The sequence below is a fragment of the Dendrobates tinctorius genome, unplaced genomic scaffold, assembly GCF_039654945.1.
Source record: "Dendrobates tinctorius isolate UK_male_01 unplaced genomic scaffold, ASM3965494v1 ptg000138l, whole genome shotgun sequence".
NCBI lineage: Eukaryota > Metazoa > Chordata > Amphibia > Anura > Dendrobatidae > Dendrobates > Dendrobates tinctorius.
The window spans coordinates 17,107-29,113 of record NW_027361806.1 but is presented as its reverse complement, the minus strand read 5'-3'; the positions used below and the strand labels follow the sequence as shown (position 1 = coordinate 29,113).

The 12,007-nt window shown below is 44.8% G+C and overlaps 1 protein-coding gene across 4 annotated transcripts in view; it reads right to left on the bottom strand.

Annotated features, from left to right (window-relative positions):
• SPATA6 (spermatogenesis associated 6) overlaps positions 1 to 7,727 on the bottom strand; it is a 79,139-nt gene extending 71,412 nt beyond the window's left edge. Inside the window, exons 1-2 of one of the 4 annotated variants that reach the window (XR_012220099.1) lie at positions 7,539 to 7,727; positions 3,620 to 3,751 (exon numbers count right to left, since the gene is read on the bottom strand). The gene's annotated coding sequence lies outside the window, so the exon portion shown is untranslated. The remainder of the gene's footprint in view (positions 1 to 3,619; positions 3,752 to 7,538) is intronic. The other 3 variants (XM_073544362.1, XM_073544361.1, XM_073544363.1) reach the window with 3 other exon arrangements.
• Between the last annotated feature and the right edge of the window lie 4,280 nt (positions 7,728 to 12,007).

The following is a 12,007-nucleotide window of genomic DNA, read 5'->3' as shown; positions in this document are numbered from 1 at the left end:
GGGGAACAAGGTCAATCAGAAAGAGGGGCGGCATGGAATCTAAAGGCGAGACGATGTCCCCTTTTTTTTTTTTTTTAGCCATAATGTGGTCATATGTAAAAGTTAAAGAAAGGTGTGAAAAACCCCGTTAAGGACTCTTCAGCCTTGTTCCATTGGAATCACATTTGCAGTTTTTGGTGCAGATAGTTTGCATCACCCTTGTTCCTAGTTAAAAAAAAATAATAATAAATAATATATATATATATATATATATATATATATATATATATATATATATATATATACACATACACACACACAAACTTATTTGGTTTTTCTGCTTTCATAAACCTCCAAGCTATCAGAATATAAAATTAATTTCATCCATAATATAAACGCAATAAAGAGAAAGAAAAAAATTGAAGTGCAAAAATTGCTGGGTTATTTTGTCACAGCACCTGCCACAAAAAAATGCAATAAAGAGAAAAAAACGTAGTATCCACCCCATTAACCCCTTAACGACCGCCGATACGCCTTTTAACGGCGGTAATTAAGGGTACTAAAACCACAGCGCCGTTAATTCACGGCGCTGTGATTTAAGTGAATAGCGCCCCCCAGTGTCGGATTTTCTCCGGGGTCTCGGCTGCCAGGGGTAGCCGAGACCCCAGAGAACATGAATCGATCGGTTTTTACCGACCCCCGCTTTTGCGATCGCCGTTATTAACCCTATAACGGCGACCGCAAAAAAAAAAAAAAAGCCGCGATTTTACATTTAATTTCTCTTTCCTCTGATGTGATCGCACATCAGAGGAGAGAGAAATAGGGTCCCCGATCCCCCCCCGGTACCTCTCCGTGGCCCTCTGTCCCCTCCCGGTGGTCCCACGTCCCGCCGGCATCCTCCGATGGGCGCCGCCATCTTGAAAATGGCGGGCGCATGCGCAGTGCGCCCGCCGGGAATCTGCCGGCTCCGGCTGGCAGATTCCATTCATTATTTTGATCACTATGATAAACGATCATAGTGATCAAAATAAAAAAAAATAGTACATAACCCCCCCGTTTATCACTCCCTTATATAGGCCAATATAATGGAATAAAGAAAATATTTTTTTTTTCAGTTTTCCATTAGGGTTAGGGTAGGGTTAGGGTTAGGGCTAGGGTTAGGGTTGGGCTAGGGTTAGGGTTGGGCTAGGGTAGGGTTAGGGTTGGGCTAGGGTTAGGGCTAGGGTTAGGGTTGTGCTAGGGCTAGGGCTCGGGTCACGACTAGGGTTAGAATTAGGGTTAGGGCGAACTAGAATTAGGGTTAGAATTAGGGATTAGGGTTGGGATTAGGGTTAGGGGTGTGTTGGGGTTAGGGTTGGAGCAAGAATTGAGGGGTTTCCACTATTTGCCAACTTTGGGGGTCTAAAAAAATCACTTTTGTGGAAATAAAAAAAGACTTTTTATTTTCACGGCTCTACGTTATAAACTTCTGTGAAGCACTTGAAGGTTCAAAGTGCTCACCACACATCTAGATAAGTTCCTTAATGGGTCTAGTTTCCAAAATGGGGTCACTTGTGGGGGGTTTCCACTGTTTAGGCCCATCAGGGGCTCTGCAAGCGCAACATGATGCCCGCAGACCATTCCATCAAAGTATGCATTCCAAAATGGCACTCCTTCCCTTCCGAGCTCTCCCATGCGCCCAAACAGTGGTTCCCCCCCACATATGGGGTATCTGCGTACTCAGGACAAATCACATAACAACTGTGCGGGTATGATTTCTCCTGTTACCCTTGTAAAAATAAAAATTTGGGGGCGAAAAGATCATTTTTGTGGAAAAAAAATGGATTTTTTATTTTCACGGCTCTACGTTATAAACTTCTGTGAAGCACTTGAAGGTTCAAAGTGCTCACCACACATCTAGATAAGTTCCTTAATGGGTCTAGTTTCCAAAATGGGGTCACTTGTGGGGGGTTTCCACTGTTTAGGCCCATCAGGGGCTCTGCAAGCGCAACATGATGCCCGCAGACCATTCCATCAAAGTCTGCATTCCAAAATGGCACTCCTTCCCTTCCGAGCTCTCCCATGCGCCCAAACAGTGGTTCCCCCCCACATATGGGGTATCGTCGTACTCAGGACAAATCGCATAACAACTGTGCGGGTATGATTTCTCCTGTTACCCTTGTAAAAATAAAAATTTTGGGGCGAAAAGATCATCTTTGTGGAAAAAAATAGATTTCTTATTTTCACGGCTCTACGTTATAAACTTCTGTGAAGCCCTTGGGGGTTCAAAGTGCTCACCACACATCTAGATAAGTTCCTTAATGGGTCTAGTTTCCAAAATGGGGTCACTTGATGGAGGTTTCCACTGTTTAGGCACATTAAGGGCTCTCCGAACGCAACATGGCATCCGATCTCAATTCCAGCCAATTCTGCGTTGAAAAAGTCAAACGGCGCTCCATCCCTTGCGAGCTCTGCCGTGTGCTGAAATAGTGGTTTACCCCCACATATAGGGTATCGGCGTATTCAGGAGAAATTGTACAACAAATTTTGTGGTTGATTTTCTCTTTTAACACTTGTGAAAATAAAAAAAATTGGTTCTGAAGTAAATTTTTTGCAAAAAAAAGTTAAATATTAATTTTTTCCTTCCACATTGCTTTAGTTCCTGTGAAGCACTTAAAGGGTTAATAAACTTCTTGAATGTGGTTTTGAGCACCTTGAGGGGTCTAGTGTTTAGAATGGTGCCACTTTTGGGTATTTTCTGTCATGTACACCCCTCAAAATGACTTTAAATATGATGTGGTCCCTAAAAAAAATGGTTTTGTAAATTTTGTTGTAAAAATGAGAAATCGCTGGTCAATTTTTATCCCTTATAACTTCCTAACAAAAAAAAATTTTGCTTCCAAAATTGTGCTGATGTAAAGTAGACATGTGGGAAATGTTATTAATTAAGAAATTTGTGTGACACATCTCTCTGATTTGAGGGCATAAAAATTTAAATTTTTAAAATTGCAAAATTTTCAAAATTTTCGCCATATTTCCATTTTTTTCATAAATAAACACAAGACTTATCGAAGAAATTTTACCACTAATATGAAGTACAATATGTCACGAAAAAACAGTCTTAGAATCAGCGGGATCCATTAAAGCGTTCCAGAGTTATAACCTCATAAAGGGACAGTGGTCAGAATTGTAAAAATTGGCCTGGTCATTAAGCTGCAAACTGGCTCTGTCGCTAAGGGGTTAAAAACTACATCTTGTCACTCATTAAACAAGCCCCACTAAAGAAACAAAAATAAAAAATGGGGCTCAGAATATGGTGGAACAGACCATACTTTTTTCTTAACTATCTGACGTTTTTTTAAAAAAAGAAAAAAAAAACAGCAATAAAAACAATACTCGACAATTTTTATTGCACAAAATAATGTTGGAATTCACTTTTTTTTCACCATTTCACAGCACAAGGAATAATTTTCCCAGCAAAAGTATTGTAAAATGAACGACGATAACTCATTAACGCAATTCTTGATACGTCTATCTCAATGGGCAAATAAAAAAAAAAAAATATGGCTCTTGGCAGATGGAAAGGAAAATAAAAAAAATGACAGCACAAAAGCAAAAAATATGTCGGGAAGGGGTTAAAAAAAGTAAGAAATGCACTTACTGGTGGTGTGATTGGTGGAGGAGGCAGAGATCAGCGCTCTGCTCGCACAGGGCCGTTCTGCAGCTTGTCACACAGAGGACACCGCAGACTCTGTTGCTGAAGCCGTTTCCATGGAGGGGACACCGCGCCACGCTGCAGATCATAAAAGTGGAGAAAACTACTGAGCAAACTTTGGTGTTACTCCACTCCATTGCTCCACTGCACGGAGCTTGGATTACAACTATGCTGTGTGCACTTCACCAGCACCGGACACTTAAAGGGATGCGCTCATTCTATAAACTGATGGCATATCGACAGAATATGCTATAACGGGATGATGGGTCTCGCAAGGGTTTGTTATTCACTATTCATGGGCTAGGGGATAACGTCCCAATTGCAGGGACCCTTGAAGAGCCTCGTCTGAAATGAGGAAAGGTCGGGCATGCACACGTCCGCTGCACTCATTTTCCATGGGTCCTCCGGAAAAAATTGAGTCCAATGCTCAGCCCTCTGAGCTATTTGTTAGAGCAGGATAACAAAAACTGAGTTGACCCTACCCTATCTTACAGAGGACCTGTCACCAGATCAAAAGTGATCAGTTTTTTTTGTTCTTATTTTATTCCCGTTGCTCCCCTAAGTTTTCAGTTTTTCGTTTTATTTAAATCCGCCATTTTGGTCCAGAGATATGGGCCTTTTTTATTTTAATTATTTTGTGCTAAATTTCATGGTCTTTACAATGAGGCGTGGCTCACATGGTAATTATGCAGAGCAGGCTTAAGACACGCCCCTGAGGTACTTTGTGAGCCACATCCCTTTGCTAAAGACCAATGGAAGAAGCAGTAAATAAAATGGCCCATATCTTTGGAACCGTATGGCAGATTAAAAAAATAAACAATACTCAGGGGTGCAGCAGGAATAAAATAAGGCTATGTGCACACGCTGCGGTTCTGCTGCGGTTTTGGCCGCAGCAGTTCTGCAGACAGTGTACAGTAGCATGTTATCCTATGGGATTTACAATCTGCTGTGCACATGCTGCGGATTTTTAACTGCGGAAAAGCTGCGGTTTTGAATCCGCAGAAAGAAATGACATGTCACTTCTTTTCTGCGGATTCCGCTGCGGTTTACCATCTCCCCATTGTAGAGGTGATAAACCGCAGGCCAATCCGCAGCGTGTGCACATAGCCTAAGAACAAAAACTGGCCCCTTTTGATCAGGTGGCAGGTCCTCTGTAAGAAAATGGGTCTGTGAGGCGCCTTTAGAACCTATCACATGATGGGTGCAGTGTAGTAGTTTCCACTTTACACGTCCGGGGCTCTAGGAGTAAGGTAGTTTTTTTTTTACTGTTTTCTTTTTTTTTCTTTTTTGCATATGATCATCAGCGTGCCATGTTTTTCTCATATACAGAAAAAAAAGTTTCAAAGCTTCTTCTATCCTTGAGCAAAAAAAAAAAAGGATAATATTCCAATGACACATGGATGGCATCCGTGTACTGTCCAGTTTTTTCAAGGACCATAGACTTGAATGGGCGAGTTGATCCATGACTCTTCATTGATCATGACTCATGATTTTGCAGATACTCGATCCGCAAAAAAAAAAAGAAAAAACACGGACATGTTGGAAACGTCAAACTAGCATGTAGGAAAAACACAGAGAGTATGTGACTCACTGTCATCTGACTGAGGCCTAAAGGCGAGTCCAAATTAAAACTACCACATGTATAGGAGATTTTTGGTGGACCTCCCTGTGTGACCACAGCATTCAGCATTTTTTTTCCTGCATCCCTCTGCATTTTATTTTAGAAGCCTACTACACAGTTCTTTAAGCAAAAAAAAATTCACAAAAAAATATTGTGCGATTTTGCAATGCATTTTACGCTGTAGAGGCCTAGTACACATATAAAGATGCAAGACCAGTGCTAGCACATAGTGAATCCGGCAAGTGTCGGGGCCCGTGGCCCGTGGTTTCAACTTATGACATTTGATTTACAAGTGTGCACGGTGCGTAGGGAGTGGGCGTGATGTATGGAGCAGGGGCGCTGCGTGCAAGGAGTGTGGGCGTTGCACGAATGGGTAGGGAGCTGCGTATAGGGAGCAGGGGCGCTGCGTGTGGGGAAAAGGGTGCTGCGTATAGGGAGCGGGGATGCTGCATGTAGGGAGAAGGGTGCTGCGTATAGGGAGCGGGGACGCTGCGTGTAAGTAGTGTGGGCGCTGCACGAATGGGTAGGGAGCTGCGTATAGGGAGCAGGGGCGCTGCGTGTGGGGAAAAGGGTGCTGCGTATAGGGAGCGGAGATGCTGCGTGTAAGTAGTGTGGGCGCTCCACGAATGGGTAGGGAGCTGCGTATAGGGAGCAGGGGCGCTGCGTGTGGGGAAAAGGGTGCTGCGTATAGGGAGCGGGGATGCTGCATGTAGGGAGAAGGGTGCTGCGTATAGGGAGCGGGGACACTGCGTGTAAGTAGTGTGGGCGCTGCACGAATGGGTAGGGAGCTGCGTATAGGGAGCAGGGGCGCTGTGTGTGGGGAAAAGGGTGCTGCGTATAGGGAGCGGGGATGCTGCATGTAGGGAGAAGGGTGCTGCGTATAGGGAGCGGGGACGCTGCGTGTAGTGTGGGCGCTGCACGAATGGGTAGGGAGCTGCGTATAGGGAGCAGGGGCGCTGCGTGTGGGGAAAAGGGTGCTGCGTATAGGGAGCGGAGATGCTGCGTGTAAGTAGCGTGGGCGCTGCACGAATGGGTAGGGAGCTGCGTATAGGGAGCAGGGGCGCTGCGTGTGGGGAAAAGGGTGCTGCGTATAGGGAGCGGAGATGCTGCGTGTAAGTAGTGTGGGCGCTGCACGAATGGGTAGGGAGCTGCGTATAGGGAGCAGGGGCGCTGCGTGTGGGGAAAGGGTGCTGCGTATAGGGAGCGGGGATGCTGCATGTAGGGAGAAGGGTGCTGCGTATAGGGAGCGGGGACACTGCGTGTAAGTAGTGTGGGCGCTGCACGAATGGGTAGGGAGCTGCGTATAGGGAGCAGGGGCGCTGTGTGTGGGGAAAAGGGTGCTGCGTATAGGGAGCGGGGATGCTGCATGTAGGGAGAAGGGTGCTGCGTATAGGGAGCGGGGACGCTGCGTGTAGTGTGGGCGCTGCACGAATGGGTAGGGAGCTGCGTATAGGGAGCAGGGGCGCTGCGTGTGGGGAAAAGGGTGCTGCGTATAGGGAGCGGGGATGCTGCATGTAGGGAGAAGGGTGCTGCGAATAGGGAGCATGGGCGCTGCGTGCAAGGAGAAGGGTGCTGTATATAGGGAGCAGGAGCTCCAAAGAAGAGTTATACCATAGGTGTCTAACAAACAACAAAATAACTCAATATTTATCCCATACGGTGAACGCCAAAGCAGAAGAAATCTTGAAATGACAGAGTGGTCACTTTGTTTCCTTCCAAAAAAAAAAAAAGAATAAGATTATCATAACATTGTATGGACTTCAAAATACTAAAGATAAAATCTACAGTTCGTACTGTAAAAAACAAGCCCTGACACAAATCTACCTGCTGAAATGGAAAAAAAAAAAAGTTATACCTCCTGGAAGACGGGGAGGAAAAAAAAGAAAAATCGGATGCAAAAACGGACCCTAGGACTCCAAAGGGCCCCATAACCCTGGCCGTACGCCAGCTTGTGCCTAACTTATCAGTCAGCTCATAAAGTAATTTACTGACATGAACCAGAAAACCGCCTGACACCTCCGGAGCTGCGCTCAGTGTGACTCCGATGTCCCAAGCCATTTTTTTACTGATCACTATAGTGCAGTTTGTGGGGGGGGGGGGGCAGAATAGGATCAATATTTTATGCACAAAGCAGTAGTAAGTGTTGTGGAACTACAAGTCCCAGGACGCCATTCAGATAATATAATGACATAGACACAATCTCAGCCATTAACTACAGATTAATGAATTAAATGAAAGGCTCACGGTAATGATAACAAGTGCCTGCTTTACCCCGGGACTCCGCAGCGATCCGTTCACTTCGACCGTTGAGGCCCGAATCCCCGTCCTGTGTTTGTGGGCGGAGCCGCCACACGGGGCTCAACCCTCGGATGTTACATCACTCGCGTCCCCGGCTTCACGTTGTCACAGGCCTCCCACACAGCACACAGTAGCAGTGCTGCCGCCGCCGCCGCCGCCGCCGCCGCCGCCGCCGCCGCCAGGAAGACTATCTAGTAACAGCCAGGGATGAAGGATCGGCCATCATAGAGAAAACGGTGGGACGATACAGACAATTCTTTATTTTTGCCATTACATTAAACTGCAGTAGTTAATAATTGTCTCTGACCGTGTTATCTGTACTTGGAGAAAACTACCCGCTGACCAATTTGCCCGACATTACTACAACCCAGCTTTCCCAGGAACTTATATATATATAATTTATTTCTATAGCGCCGACATATTCCGCAGCGTTTACATTTCAGAGGGGATTTGTACAGACAATAGACATTACAGCATAACAATAATCACATACAGTAGATTATAACAAATACCAAGAGGAGTGAGGGCCCTGCTCACAAGCTTACAGTCTGAGGAAAGAGGTAGACACGAAAGGTGGGTGATAACAGTTGCCCTGATTGTATGGACCAGCCATAATGTTAAGTGTGTAACAGTACAGACACAGAGGGCTAATGGATGCATAAAGCATGTGGGAACATGATGCGGGGAACCTGGTTATGGTAAAACTTTTGGCTGTGCCACACAGGGATAGATTAGGTTAATGCGTGGAGGCGATAGGCCAGTCTGAATAAGTGCGTTTTCAGGGCACGCTTAAAATTGTGGGGATTGGGGACTAATCGTATTGACCTGGGAAGTGCATTCCAAAGAATTGGCGCAGCACGTGTAAAGTCTTGGAGACGGGAGTGGGAGGTTCTGATTATTGAGGATACTAACCTCAGGTCATCAGCAGAACGGAGGGTGCGGGTAGGGTGGTATACTGAAACAAGGGAGGAGATGTAGGGTGGTGCTGAGCTATGGAGGGCTTTGTGGGTGAGGGTAATAAGTTTATACTGAATTCTGGAGTGGACGGGTAGCCAGTGTAATGACTGGCACAAGGTAGAGGCATCGGTGTAACGATTGGTGAGGAATATGATCCTGGCTGCAGCATTTAAGACAGATTGGAGAGGGGAGAGTTTGGTAAGAGGGAGACCGATTAGAAGAGAGTTACAATAGTCGAGACGAGAATGAATAAGAGAAACAGTAAGAGTTTTTGCAGAGTCAAAGGTAAGAAAAGGTCGAATTGTAGAAATGTTTTTGAGGTGCAGATAACAAGAGCGAGCCAGTGATCGAATGTGGGGGGCAAAGGAAAGCTCGGAGTCAAGTATGACCCCAAGACAGCGGGCATGTTGCTGGGGAGTAAGGCCGGAGTCACACTGGCGAGGAATACGGGAGAGTGAGAGGCGCTAAAAGCACGCATTAGACACGGACCAATGATTCTCTATGGGGTCCCTCGCACCAGCCGTAAATTTCTCCTCAGTATCCTACGCTCCGTGCCACTCGCAGCATGCTGCGATTGTCAGCGTACTACGCCCGTAGTACGCCAATGCAAGTCTATGGGTGCGCAAAAAATACGCATTACACACGGACCACACATGTGACTTGCGAGAAATACGCACCAGGTGTCTTTAGAAACCCTGTCATAGGGCTCCATTATATGTCCATTTTGCAAGCCTGCGAGAAAATCTCGCCATACGGATGCTTACATGCGCAAAATACGCGACCACACCTTGATTACGGATGACATACGGAGCACTGTTTAGGGGTCTGTCATCCGTATTACGCATGTAAAATACTGACCGTATTTTGCGCAGGTTAATGTGACTCCAGCCTAATAGTGGAGCCACACACAGAAATGGCAATGTCGGGTATAGGTACATTAGTAGAGGGAGGAAACACCAGGAGTTCAGTCTTTGACAGGTTCAGTTTCAGATATAGTGAGGACATGATGTTAGATACAGCGTTTAGACAATCGCCGGTGTTTTCTAGAAAGGCTGGCGTGATCTCAGGAGAAGAAGCGTATAATTGGGCGCCATCAGCGAATAGAGATGGTACTGGAAGCCAAATCTACTGATTGACCAATATTGGCAGTGTACAAGGAGAAGAGGAGGGGGCCCAACAGTAAGGGGAAGATATGGGGAGGAGGAGCCAGCAAAAGATACAGTAAAGGAGCGGTGTGTGTGTGTATATATATATATATATATATATATATACTGTTTGGCATTTTTTTAACTAATAAGTGCAATTTAAATGATTTTTTTTTTACTTTTTGATCCATTAGAATGAATAAAAATCTTGCAGATTTCACACAAGTCACTTCACCCAATACAAGACTCATACCTGTTCTGTACAGTAAAGCCACGTGGACTTAGGCGGTAAACCCGGGCGCCCATGATCCAGCGCAAGCGTCTGTTGAACGCAAGTGAATCCGCATGTGTTCACTGAACCGTGCGGATTCACTGCGTCCAATACATTCTGTGGCATTTCTGCAAGAGAAATTGACATGCTGCGGTTTGGAAAGACGCACTGCATGTCAGTGTCTGCTGGCGTTTCTTGAAATCCCATCCACTATGCTATAACATCTGGCCGCTGTGGGTTTGACGTTGCACAAGTACACAGCGTCAAACCCACAGCAGTTCCTGATCGTGGGCACATAAATTGTCTCAGACTCACTGACACTCATTGTACAGGAGGAGGAGGTGAGATGTGACATCACCTATTGTGAATGATGGATCCTGTGTTATCTACTGTATATGAAAGCGTCATCAGTCATTGTACAGGAGGAGGTGAGCTAAGATATCGAGCTGTGATATCACCTATTGTGAATAGGGAATACTGTTACATCTACTGTATATAGTGGTGTTCTCAGTCATTGTACAGGAGGAAGAGGTGAGCTGTGACATCACTCATTGTGAATGCTGGATCCTGTGTTTTCTACTGTATAAAAAAAATTCCAAAGGTATGAACTGGGATACAACCTGGCGTGCATGCAGCGTGTAAGCGCATGTTCACACTGGCCCCTGAACCGAAGAAAACAAGGACTGAAACATAATGATTAAATGCGATGCAGTAAATAAACAGTAGTGCATAAAAAAAATATACTGTATTTAGTTAGCATGTTTTTTGGTTAAAAAAAAAAGCAAAAGCCGTCCCACCACTCCACAGTGACTGTAATTGGGACAGTCTTAACTCTAATATTTAAAAACCTTACCGTTTGTCAAGTGACATGCAGATAAGGTCTGAGAAGGACTGGGCCCAACTAGTGGACACACAGACAAAGGAGACCACATCAATATAGAGGTGTTAGTCATTGTACAGGAGGAGGTGGGCTGTGACATCACCCAATGTGAATGCTGGATCCTGTGTTAACACCTCTATATACAGTAGATAACACAGGATCCAGCATTCACAATAAGTGATGTCACAGCTCACCTCTTCCCCCTGTACGATGACTGAAAACACCTCTATATACAGTACACAAGACAGGATTCACCATTCACAGTAGGTGATGTCACAACTCACCTCCTCCTGTATAATGACTGATAACACTATTATATACAGTAGATATCAGTGATTGTACCAGAGGGTGAGGAGGTGAGTTGATATCACTTATTGTGAATGGTGGATCTGTATTAGCTACTTTCTATAGAGATGTTATTAGTTATTGTACAGGTGGAGGAGGTGAGATGTGACATCACCTATTGTGGACTGTCAGTCATTGTACAGAAAGAGGTGAGCTGTGATATCACTTATTGTGAATAGTGGATCCTATGTTATCTACTGTACAGTATATAGAGGTGTCAGTCATTGTACAGAAGGAGGTGAGCTGTGATATCACCTATTGTGAATGGTGGATCCTGTGTTATAAACTATATATAGAGGCTTTACCAGTCATTGTACAGGAGAAGGAGGAAGTGAGCTGTGACATCACCTAAGCTCGATTTCTCATCACTGCCACTTCAGATTACTGCGAAATGAGTATTGTTTTATAACTATTGTTGTACCAGGACCTACACGACCGTTCAAAAGTTTAGGGTCACTCAGAAATTTCCTTATTTTTAAAAGTAAAGCACAGATTTTTACAATGAAGCTAACATTAAATGATTCAGAAATACTCTCTATACGTTAATGTGGTAAATGACTATTCTAGCTGCAAACGTCTGGTTTGTAATGCAATGCAATATCTTCATAGGTGTATAGAGGCCCATTTCCAACAACCATCACCCAAGTGTTCTAATGGTACTTTGTGTTTGCTAACTGTGTAAGAAGGCTAATGGATGGTTAGAATACCCTTGAAAACCCTTGTGCAAGAATGTTAGCACAGCTGAAAACAGTTTGGCTGATTAGAGAAGCTATAAACCTGACCTTTTGAGCTAGTTGAGAATCTGAAAAATTGCATT